Source organism: Pan troglodytes, chromosome 7, assembly GCF_028858775.2.
Source record: "Pan troglodytes isolate AG18354 chromosome 7, NHGRI_mPanTro3-v2.0_pri, whole genome shotgun sequence".
Lineage (NCBI taxonomy): Eukaryota > Metazoa > Chordata > Mammalia > Primates > Hominidae > Pan > Pan troglodytes.
In genome coordinates, this window is record NC_072405.2 from 124,560,770 (window position 1) to 124,573,268 (window position 12,499).

Below are 12,499 nucleotides of genomic sequence, written 5' to 3' on the forward strand. Positions count from 1 at the left end.
GAATTATATAATAGTTTTAAAGTTAGAACTATTTATTGTTTCCAGTTGTTATATTATAAAGTTCCGGTGCCACAAAAGAAATAGCACTCGGATATAAAATTTTCTAATTCTCAGCAAGGCAAGACATTTCTACAGAAGGGTGTGCCCTTACAGATGAAGCAATGGTGAGCGCACACTTGGACAAAGGAGGGGAAGGGGTTCTTATCTCTGACGCATGTGGCCCCTGCTGCTGTGTCTTTCCCCTATTGGCTAGGGTTAGACTGCACAGGCTAAACTAATTCCGATTGGCTAAAGAGAGCAAGGAGGTGAGTACTTTGGTGGGAGAAAAAAAAAATGGTTATGCAGGGTGGAGAATGTGTCAGGGCAGAGCAGGTAGCAGGTAATCTGAATGAGTCAGGTTGGAGTAGGTAATCAGAAAGAGTCATGGTGGAGGAGGTAATCAAAAAAGGTTGCTTTACGAGAAAGTTAAGTTTAAAAGTAGAAGGCAAGGAATTGAACATACTGACATATTGATTCTTAGAAGAGAAATTTAGACCTTATATCTAACACAATCAATATAAAATAAGAATATCTTGAGAAGATAAGGGCCTATTACAACTCAGCCTCTTGACCAGGCACACTTCAAATATTTGACTATTGATAAAAACCTCTGAGTAGATTAATTTGTCCAATAGTGAGTTTCCTAAAGTTGGACAAAATTACTCAAGTAAAAGAGGGTAAGAGTGTGGCTCTCCCTTTTTTGTGTGATGGTTTCAAGTTGACCACAATGAGGTCTAGAGAAATAAATTTTTAGAAAAATGTGTGGGTGTGGGTATCAGTACAGGTAACAGACTAAAATTGCATAATATAGAAAGCCAACCAAATTTTTGAGAATTTTGTACTGATTAATATAGAAACCTAAATTATTGATTAAACATATTATTTGGAGACAGAAAAGAGAGTCTAATCAAGAATCCTCAATCCTAATGGTAAGAGAGTCTTGAAACATCTGCCCAGCTGGATTTCAGAATTGTTATGTATTGGTACAGTACATAATTTATGTCTCCCATTGTTTCCTCTCCAGATGTGATGTTTATTACAGTTATCCCTTTACTGTTCCTCATTTAGGTTTAGTCGACATGAAGAAGTCATTCGTCTTTTTAGTTTACAGGCCCCAGAGCAAAAGGAGTCACAACAGATGTAATTTAGAGATAATGAGATCCTGGATATAAGTTTACTGTCGATATTGTATGAAATATTTATGTTACCTTTCTTTGAGAATGGTTGAGTTTTGTTTTGTTTTAAAAAATTTAAGGGAAACCAGTGCAGTTTTGTTATATGAATATGTTAGGTAGTGATATGGTTTGACTCTATGTTCCCACCCAGCTCTCACCTTGAATTGTAATAATCCCCATGGTGTCAAGGGCAGGACCAGGTGAAGATAACTGAATAATGGTGGCATTGTTTCCCATGCTGTTCTCCTGACAGTGAGTGAGTTCTCATGATATCTAATGGGTTTAAAAGGAGATTCTCCCTTCTTTTGGCACTCATTCTCCCTACTGTTACCCTGTGAAGAGCCGCCTTCCACCATGATTGTATGTCTCCCGAGGCCTCCCCAGTCATGCAGAACTGTGAGTCAATTAAACCCCTTTTTTTAAATAAATTACCCAGTCTCAGGTATTTCTTCATAGCAGCATAAGAATGAACTAATACAAGTATTAATGAAGTCTGGGCTTTGAGTGTAGCCATCACCTGAGTAGCATACATTCTACCCATTAAGTAATTTCTCATCCCCTACCCTCCTCCCACCCTTCCAATGATCCAAATCTCCAATGACTATTATTACATATTCTATGTCCATGTGTATGCATTATTTAGTTCCCATTAAATAGAACATGCTGTATTTGGCTTTCTGTTTCTGAGTTGTTTCACTTAAGATAATGACCTCCAGTTCCATCCTTGGGCTTGTTTTACATGTGAAATGAAAAGAAATGAGTATCTGTGGCTAAGGGGAAAACTGTAGTTGCTTTTACTCTTATTCAAAATATTTGTTCAGCATGATATGTTCATCAGAACTGACATACACTGCCCCTTACTGGGGAGCTCATAGTACTCTGTCCATTTTAAGTAACAATTAGCCATATAACGTGTTTACACCAATGAAGTGTGAGTTAAAGAAATGTGTGTCAAAAGAATAAATTTTAAGAATCATTATATGGTTCCACCCTGATTTATAATTTTTTGTGTTGTAATATCAGCAACATACTAGTTAGGCTTTGCCACTTAGCTTAAATCCCTGCCTTATGAAAACATAGATAAATGTTAAAATTCAACTTGTAATAAATACCTAGCATGAATCAAATTCTTTGTTGTAAACCACTAACACATTGAGATTCAGTTTCATCATAGTAATTTTGCCTATGCTAATTAATACAATGTGAATAATCACAGATCGTTTATTTAAAATATAAATAAATTTTAAAGCTAGAAATCAAATTCAATGCAAATACCAATGTTGGTTTTTCTTGTCTTTCATAGCACAATAATAGTGAAATTTATTCTTTGGTATAGTTACAAATAAATATTTCTTTAACTGTGAATAACAAAATTAACAAATATGAACAGAGGATATTGTTAAACTTTTCCCAAATAAATTTTCACAATATGAAAATAGATATTTTTAAATATTTTTGACACGTTGCAATTTTTAAGTCAGGCTGAATTTGGAAGAAAAAAGATAAATTATAAATTTACAATTATAAAATTATAAACAATTCAGTGGCTTTCTAGTCTACAAATGTCCAAGGAACTTTAATATTTATATGTGATTTTATGGCAATAACAGCTAGGTTCTGTGAGTAAATCATGTTCATTTCTGTCATTGCCTCTGGTAATGATAAAATCAATTTCGAACCTTTAAGACTTGAACCCTAAATTTATAACCATCATTTTTAGATTATTAGATAAATCACAAAATTTTGTAGCTCTTACCAGGCAGTGTTTATTATCTTTAATAGAGAAAACAGAGATTGATCCATTATGTTTCTTTACACATAAAGAGTGTTCAGTTGACATCCAGTCTGAACATCGGCGGAGACGATGTACTACCACTTTTGCTGCAATCATAAAACAATTTTATGTTCCGAATGATGTGTTTTAACTTAGGTTTGAACTTTCTAAAATTTTGGAAAATTTGAGTTTTCCATGAACATATTTGAAATACAGCTTAATATTAGTTAATTCTGTGTGCCCTAAAACTTTATCCAGTGACAACATTACATATATGTTTGTGTGTATCTGTTTGTATTTTACTACCATTCTCTCATTTTTATTAATATACTAAAAAAGTTGTTGTTAGCATTGTCATTAAAATATCTTGTTTTCTCCAGGTAAGAAAGTAAATTTCATTATTATATGCTGTCACCTTTTCTGAATAGTTTTACAAAAGATAAAAAAATACAAATTATATCTTTCATTTATTTCAATGAAAACATAAAATTCCATATATACTTTCATATTCAGCGCACAAATTGATAATGAAAATTCTACATTACTGTGTAGTGAGGGTTTTGGGAACTATTTTTAACATGTTCAAAATGCTCCTCTGGGCATTCATCCAATGTTTTCCTCTCTTATATTAATGAATGTTGGGGCTGGCTAATAGTTAATCTACTCTCTTTCTGCTACACAATGATTATACCTTTAAAAAATCTGGTTAAATCATAAAGCCTCTACCTCTGACTATAGCGATGGATGAAGAGACAAGTTGTGACCCAAACAAAATCAATCAGAATTCTTCCCTGGGATCCTTGATGTTGAAGTAGTCAGTGAAGCATAGAGGCTTTACTCTGTTGTGATTATAGAAACCTGGAGCCAGGTTTCTCATAAATTTGTGGAAGTTCATCTAGTAGAAAAGAATGAATTCAAACTTTAGAAAGAAGAGATAGCTGGAGAAAAGAGAGTATAACCTAATTTAAGTATACAATTAGAGTTTGTGTGAAATGAGGACTATTTTGATTTTGAATTATTGTTAGATAAAACTGAAACTGAAATAGTGTATTTTGCAAATATTGAAGAAATTGAAGTATGAAAAATGGGAGGAAATAATTTTTAATTCAATCAAAAATGAACTATTCCTATAATAGCAGAAATAGAATTATACTGAACAAGATAAAACATTGTATTGTTTAAATCTTATAATTGTTTGATATATTACTGGCCAAATTTTCAGCTGATCAATTACTCCTATAATGTTACCATTTTTGTTTTATATACTTGTGGGTATGTTAAAAATGTCTATATGTTTATAATTGATTGATCTTCTTGATGAACTTCCTTATCATTTTGGGTTGATTCAATTTGTATATTGCCCCCATTTTTTTTTTCTGTAAGGTTTACTTATTTATTTATTTATTTAATTTATTGAAACAAGAGTCTTACTCTGTTACCCAGGCTGGAGTGCATTGGCGCATCATGGCTCAATGTAGCCTCAACCATCTGGGCTCAAGCTATCCTCTCACCTCAGCCTCCAAAGTAGCTAGAAATATGGTGCACACCACTACAACTGGCTAACCTTTTTATGTGTATTTTGTAGAGATAGAGTCTCACTATGTTGCCCAAGCTGGTCTTGAAACCCTGGCCGCAAGGGATCCTCCTGCCTCAAATTCCCCAAAGTGCTAGGATTACAGGCATGAGCCACTGCACTTGGCCTAGTTTGACCCATATAAAATGTCTACATCAAGTTATTTGGCTTGTATTTGCCTAATATTTTTAAAAATTTGCCTTTATATTATATTTGATATTAGATTCAAGATTTCCATATTTAAAATATTTTAGTAGTTTTTATTTCAATTATTCAAATTTTTCTGTTATACATAGATTTAAAGATTATTTCCTTCTTATTTTTTGCCTTGTTTCTTTCTTGTCTTACATTGAATTATTATAATTTCTTTATTTCTTATTTTTATACTGGTTTTTAAATTATTACCTTTCTTTCAGCAGTTACTTGGAAATATGCCATGAAGTCATTAAATAATGAAAACCTACAATGTATTTAGGCACAAAAAAGAAAAAGAATCTATGCATTGTTTTATCTTTTTATACTTATTTAAAGAAATAGACTAATTTTGCCTAAATGTAGGCAACATGGAGGTAAAAAGAAACCTTAGGAAACTATTACAACAATTGAAGTAATCAATGGTGGTTGCTTGAACTAAGAGGCAGTTGGCAATGTCAGATTTTTTAAATCAATTTTAGAAGTTAAAGTTGATTGTACTTCTAGATTGACTGATTATGGAGTTCAAGGGAAAGACGGACATTAAAGAGGACTCATGTTTTTGGTCTTGTGTGGGATGAGTAGATATGGCTTTAAAATTTTAAAAGTTATGTTTTGAACCTGTTCAGTCTGAGAAACCGACTTCATATCCAAATGAAAAAGTCAAGGAGACACTTGTATATATGAGACCATTATTCAGGAAAGAGACCTAGAATACAGCTGTAATTTTCAGTGCTAAATATGTACAAAAGACATGTAAAGCCAATGGATTGAATAAGACCACAGAGTACATACAGAGAGAATTTGAATAAGTCAAGGAACTAAGAAGGAACTCAGAAGAAGAAGCTGTATATAATAGGAGGAAAACCAAGAAAGTGTGCCATCTGGAAAGCTAAGTTAAAAAAACCAAGAACGGGGCATGATCAACTATGGCAAACCATTTCCTGTAGTCAAGTGAGAGAAGGGAACTTGATTTTTGAATTCACCTATAAAGATACTTTTGATCAATTTGTATAGGCCCCTGAGAGAATAGGAGGTGATGAAGTGGTGAGAGGGGTACAGGTAATTACTTTCTTAAAAAAAATTTTTTTCCACCAAGGAACCAAAATATAACAAGCGATAGTGGGAAGAGGAAAATAAATTTAAGAGATCATTAAGTCTAATAACCCAATGCTTCATGTGTATGTTATTTCCTTAGCTTTGTTAAAATTGACATTCGTACTTGTGATTCTGTTCATTTTTAGAGCTTCTAAGTTATTTGGGTTCTCTGAGAAAAGAAAGAGAATGCAATAACTTTATTCCCTGAATTTAAAACTAAAAGTTGCATATGAAGGAAACAGATAGAAACACCAACACCTGGATATACCAACTTGATAAAAAGCTTTTATAGCACAATTTGATCATTCCATTTATGCTATAATTATGCCAAATATATGTTAATATGAATTATATGTGAATCAAATTAACATTTAATTTACATGATGTTAAATATACATTTGGCTGAATTAGATTATCTCTGTGATTTTTGTATCACTGGGATAGAGAAATAAATCAGATTTTAAAATACATATTTTTTTATTTGTATGATAATGTTATCATTACAAAATCTAATATAAAAGTATCATCACCAAAATTTAGTAGTAAAGAATTTCTACTTTTATATTATGTTGCAAGAAAATAATTTATCAGTACTCTAAATAGCTGATTCCTTTGTGTTTGTTCAACTATATCATTTTCATCAAGAAAAAAATTCCATATTTTCCTTTTTCCTTTAAGAAAGTTTAAAACTATGATTGGTGCTTGTCAAATCTTTTAAAATATTTCAACTTCAACAGTTGGTATTGTGTAGTTGTCATTTTGAAAATAGCTTTACCAAAGTATAATGTATATAAAACTCACCTGTTTATTTACTTTATTTTACTTTTTTTTTGAGACGGAGTCTTGCTCTGTCGCCCAGGCTGGAGTGCAGTGGTGCGATCTCCGCTCACTGCAAGCTCCATCTCCCGGGTTCACGCCATTCTCCTGTCTCAGCCTCCCGAGTAGCTGGGACTACAGGCGCCCGCCACCACGCCTGGTTAGTTTTTTTGTATTTTTAGTAGAGACAGGGCTTCACTGTGTTAGCCAGGATGGTCTCAATCTCCTGACCTCGTGATCTGTCCGCCTCTTCCTCCTAAAGTGCTGGGATTACAGGCGTGAGCCACCACGCCCAGCCAAAACTCACCTATTTTAAGTGTAACATGAAAGCTTTTTAAAAAATATTTTGCTTGCTATCTATTAAAAACTGTAAGGCTTCATTTTTCTGTATTTTTAGAATTTATAGTTTCAAATAGGATGAAAAAATGTATTTTGGCTATCATGTTTTTCTAATAATTTTCTTCTTTTTTTATACTCTGTATTCTGAAGTAAATATATTATGTCTAAAATGAAGATGATTTGTTGTACTTTTATTTTCTCCTCATTAAAGTAAATTATGAAGTTATAAAATTGACATTTTGCCTTTGATTCTCAACATCATAGACTACTTCTATATGTATTGTTTCTTAAAATATTCATAAATAAATTATGCTAAAACACTAGAAAATAAATACGGACCTTTAAAGTCATTAAGAATCATAATGCCATAAACAATTACGCCACAATTAAAATTATAATCCAACCTAATATATTTTCTTCTACATTTAATATTTGGAACATTTTTATAAAGATTTACACAAACAATGGAATCAAAGTATTAAATATTTTTCATTTACAAAATTCAAGGGCAGAGTCAACACTAAATAATATATTTAAGTCTATAAAAAGGTAGAAACTGAACTTCACATTCCATATCACCAATTCTATTTTCTGCGCCATTACTTCTGCTTTTTGTTCCTTCTTTGAGAGCTTATATTCTTCTAAGGTACTTGTCTATTTCCATTATTTCCCTTTCTCCTAATTCTCCAAACAGCTCTCCTTTCATTTGTTTATTTTATTATTTTACCTCTGGTTATTTTTCAAATTCATGTCATCTTAAATTTACTGAGACTTAAAATAGAATTTCAACACATTTTTTAGCTAATTTTCCTAACTGCATTTTGGTTACCACCTTATACGATTATTTGAAGATACATACAAATTATTTTTTTTCTTATTTAGTCAATTGTGAATGCTGTTTCAGGCTTCTAGTTAGCCTGTAAATTGATCAAGATTCTTCTTTATTTCCTTCATTTAGTTCCAGATAGCTATTCAAAGCTTTCTTTCCAATTTTTAACTTGAGCATTCATTTCATATAATGAGTATTACCTGTTAGCTGTTCCTGAAATAAATGGGGGAAAATCTGGAATTATACATAATCTCACTTGCGGAATTTAATTTCAATATAACCGTTCGTTGTAACTTTTGAAGCAAATTATGTCCAGTCTCTTTATCAGGTGTGACTCTCTTTCACAATAGCAGAAAATTTCCCACATCGTGGAGAAATCTCATTTCATTGCTAACTTTCAATTTGACACAGCAACTGGGATTCTCATCATAGTTCACTGTTAACATTTAATCATCAGCAATAGAATTTGATTGTTCCAGCTTTTCGTGCCTCAGCCAATGTGACTAATAAATGCAAGTAGAGTTTAAACTAAAAGTTATGACACTGATGTTTAATTTCTTAATTTGAAGCTTCCAATAGATGTTTGGCATTTTACTACTTTATCACAGTTGTGTTACAGTGTGCTGAGATACTGATTATCTCATCCTTTTCAGTAAGATCCCCTGCCTGAGTTGTCTCTACTCAAGTGCAGTCTCAGTTTGTTTGTTTGTTTGTTTTTTAGGTTGAGCTCTATAAATGTTATCAGATTCTATATATGTCAACATTTTGAAAATGTTGAAAAAACTGTTATATATTATTGTCATCAGATTTTTATACAGGCTATACAATACCCATGTCTCCATGGATACAAATTGATTTAAAGTTAGAATCATTGTCATACATAGAAAGTTTTCTGCATTAATCATTAGCCATACGGAGCAGCATTAAATATCTGCCCATTTCCTAAGGACTAAAGAAAACATAGATATACCCAAATTTGGTCTTTACGTTTATATAAATATTCACCAACAGTAGATAAGAATTCTCAATGAGGTAACCCAGTGAGAACATTCATCATCAATAATCTGATTGTCTTCACTGATGGATAGGAGGATGCTGACTGGTTGAGGCATAAGGGTCACTAACTCAATGTCCTTGACTAAAAGAGCAGGTAACTAGTTGCACTGAGATGTCATTACAAAAACATTAAATATTTACTATCATTGCTATGCTGAAATAAATACATATATAATAAATAAATCAGTAAGAGCACTACTCATATATGCAAAATATATGTAATATATATTTATCTTTAGCTTTGGGGTGACAGAATTTTTAAAAAATGTTTTTTATTATCAATAAAGTCAAACAAAATGTAATGGCTGTATTAGTCCATTCTCATGCTGCTATAAAGGACTGCCAAAGACTGGATAATCTACAAAGGAAAGAGGTTTAATTGACTCACAGTTGCACATGACTGAGGAGGCCTCAGGAAACTTACAGTCATGGTGGAAGGGGAAGTAAACACGTCCTTCTTCACGTGGCAGCAGCAAGGAGAAGTGCCTGGCAAAGGGGGAAACACCCCTTTTAAAACCATCAGATCTTGTGAGAACTCACTCAATATCATGAGAACAGCATGAGGTTAACCAGCCCCAGGATTCAATTACCTCCCACCCACTCCCTCCCACAACATGTGAGGATTATGGGAACTAAAATTCAAGATGTAATTTGGGTGGGGACACAGCCCAACCATATCAATGTCTCAAAAGACTTTTTAGGCCACACATTCTCTAGAGTCTAAATATTTCAAAAGTTAAAAATTAAATGTAACATGCTTCAAGCATTTTCTTCTTGTTTGGAACCAACTATACCCCACAGTTAATGGGTGCAACTTCAGAATTGTAATATTCATTACATTATAATTCTTCAACTTTATACTTAGTCATTATTGTATTATAAAAATTTTAACAAGTTATATCAGCTGATTTCAAGTGAACTGGGGAAAGCTTAATGATCTAAAATTAAATGATTAAAGTTTAAAACAAAGCAGAATCACTCTAATAGGAATTGAGTAATTTAGTATTATTAAGCATTTTTATGGGCTACTTAGCCATTTTAAAATCTATGATTGTTTTGTTGTTGTGTTCAGAATACATTGTATGACACACAGGCTCAAAATGAAGTACATTATTTGTGAAGATTTTTTCATAACAATTCATTTTAAGTAATGTTATTACATTTACACTTGTTTAAAACACATTGGGATTCATAGCAAATAGTGACTCCAATTACATTTTACAAAATATATGAGGCCAGGCACCCTGGCTCACACCTGTAATTCCAGCACTTTGGGAGACCCAGGTGGGCAAATCACTTGAGGCCAGGAGTTTGAGACCAGCCTGGCCAACATAATGAAACCCGGTCTCTACTAAAAATGAAAATATTAACTAGATGTGCTGGCACACCCCTGTAATTCCAGCTACTCTGGAGGATTAGGCATGAGAATCGCTTGAACCCAGGAAGCAGAGGTTGCAGTGAGCTGAGATCCTGCCATTGCATCTAGCCTGGGCAACAGAGCAAGACTCTGTCTCAAAAAAAAAAAGAATTTTATATATATATGTATATATTTAAATTTATACATATGAAAGCTTCCTGTATGAATATAAAATTATCAACTCCTGTGCAAAGACTGAATAAAACAGCAGTATTGGGGAATTATGTATGAAAATGCTAAGAACACAGTGTTTAAGTCTGACATATATGCATCTGAGAAGTAGCCAATAATACATGGTTAATCACAAAATGCTAACATAAAATGTAAGTCATTGTAATATACTTCTAAAATTCCTCATTCTATTTTGAAAGTGGACTATATCTACTTTTTTTAGTCCAAGCTGAAAATTAATCATGTAGTGAATACAAAGGAAATGTCCAAAGTTTATTTTTTGGATTGTCATGTTGATAAGTTTCTACAAACTTTTCTTCCCAGAAGTCTGTTATACACATTCTATGAATTTACATTTGCTTCAGAAATTTTCCCACCATTGAGTTTTCAGCCTCACAGTCTCAGTCAATTACTTTTTACCTGGATAAGTAAGCAGTTTTCTAAATATTTGGAAAATAAAACTTTATAATGTAATAATATTACTGAACTTTCATCATCCTGAGGACAATATGCTTAATGTGATGCATTTCCTTGTAAGATAAATGAAATAGCATATTAAAAGGTAACATCAAACAGGGAATCTGCATTGATATCTTAAAAGCAGTATACAAATGTGATTTGCTATTCTTTATTGTAATCAAATATTTATTAACTGTGAAAAGATAAACAATAAATAATGTCAGTAAAATTATCTAGAATAATGCCCTGCTCATGCTAGGTGTATAATAAGGTTTATTTGATTCTGCAATAAAATTTTTCCTTGAAATTAAGGTCAGAAAGTATAGAGTACTTGTTCTTTTTTTTTTTTTGAGGCAAAATCTCACTCTTGTCTCCCAGGCTGGAGTGCAATGGCGCGATCTCGGCTCACTGCAACCTCCACCTCCCGGGTTCCAGTGATTCTCCTGCCTCAGCCTCCCGAGTAGCTGGGATTACAGGTGCCTGCCACCACACCCAGCTAATTTTTGTATTTTTCGTAGAGAGGGGGTTTGACCATGTTGGCCTGGCTGGTCTCGAACTCCTGACCTCAGGTGATCCTCCTGCCTCGGCCTCCCAAAGTGCTGGGATTACAGACGTGAGCCACAGCGCCCAGCCTAGTACTTCTTCTCTTTTACGTGGGAGACAGCAAATTAATTGATAAAGCAAATGATAAATTAAAAATAATTACTGATATAATCTAGTTTGTGTTATATGACTCAGACTGAAGTAAATTCTGCTTTCTTGGAATTACTATAACCCTTTATTGTACCTTTTCTGTATTATTTGTCTCTAAGTTATATCTGACAGATAAATAGGTTGACACATACATATATACATGAATATTTGATTTTGGAACTTCTTTGTAGATAGTTGGCATCAATTTAATACACCATATACTCTGTATGATGTTTGTTGTATAATTGCTCAATAATAATGACAATGATAGAGGAAAGATAGCAAGAGGGAAAATGATAAAAGCTTACTATAGGAACTTGAACTAGGACATGTGGACTGGGTATCGCTGGGAAGAAAAAAAATACAGGATAAGTAAGAAAGCATTCACAGAATAAAACAGCCTAACAGAAGAGTGGAAGCAGGTGTACCTGTAGCATGCTTGGGAAACAGAGATTACACAGAATTGGATGAAACTAAGAACAGTGAATGGTATTCGGGGAGTTCTTCTGTTTAAGACACTTCAACACAAAATGATGTTCAAATTATGATATTGTGGGTAAAATGTTCAGAGGTCTCATTTCTTCTGATGAATGGAGGAAGAGCACAGCCTAAACTTGGCAGAGCTGCTCATAACCAGAGAAACTAAGCAATTGGATTCACTCATTAATTCCCAACTATTCTTTTCTGGCATGCATTAGAGAATACAGTAATTATGCAACCCTGGAATGTTAAAATCTGACAGCTCTACTAAAAGTCTTTCTGGTGCTGTATTTTTTAATGGTTCTGCTTCACCAGCTGGGGAAGGTTTCAGTAGTTTCTGTAAAATATAACCATTCTCATCTTTTCAAGCCATTAGTATTTTGGTGAA

General features: G+C 33.1%; 1 long non-coding RNA gene across 2 annotated transcripts in view; it reads left to right on the plus strand.

Moving 5' to 3' along the window:
• The first annotated feature begins 232 nt into the window (after nt 1-232).
• LOC129135759 (uncharacterized) overlaps nt 233-12,499 on the plus strand; it is a 44,469-nt gene continuing 32,202 nt past the window's right edge. For both annotated transcript variants that reach the window (XR_010159657.1, XR_008536810.2), the window contains exon 1: nt 233-305. This is a non-coding gene — a long non-coding RNA (uncharacterized LOC129135759). The remainder of the gene's footprint in view (nt 306-12,499) is intronic.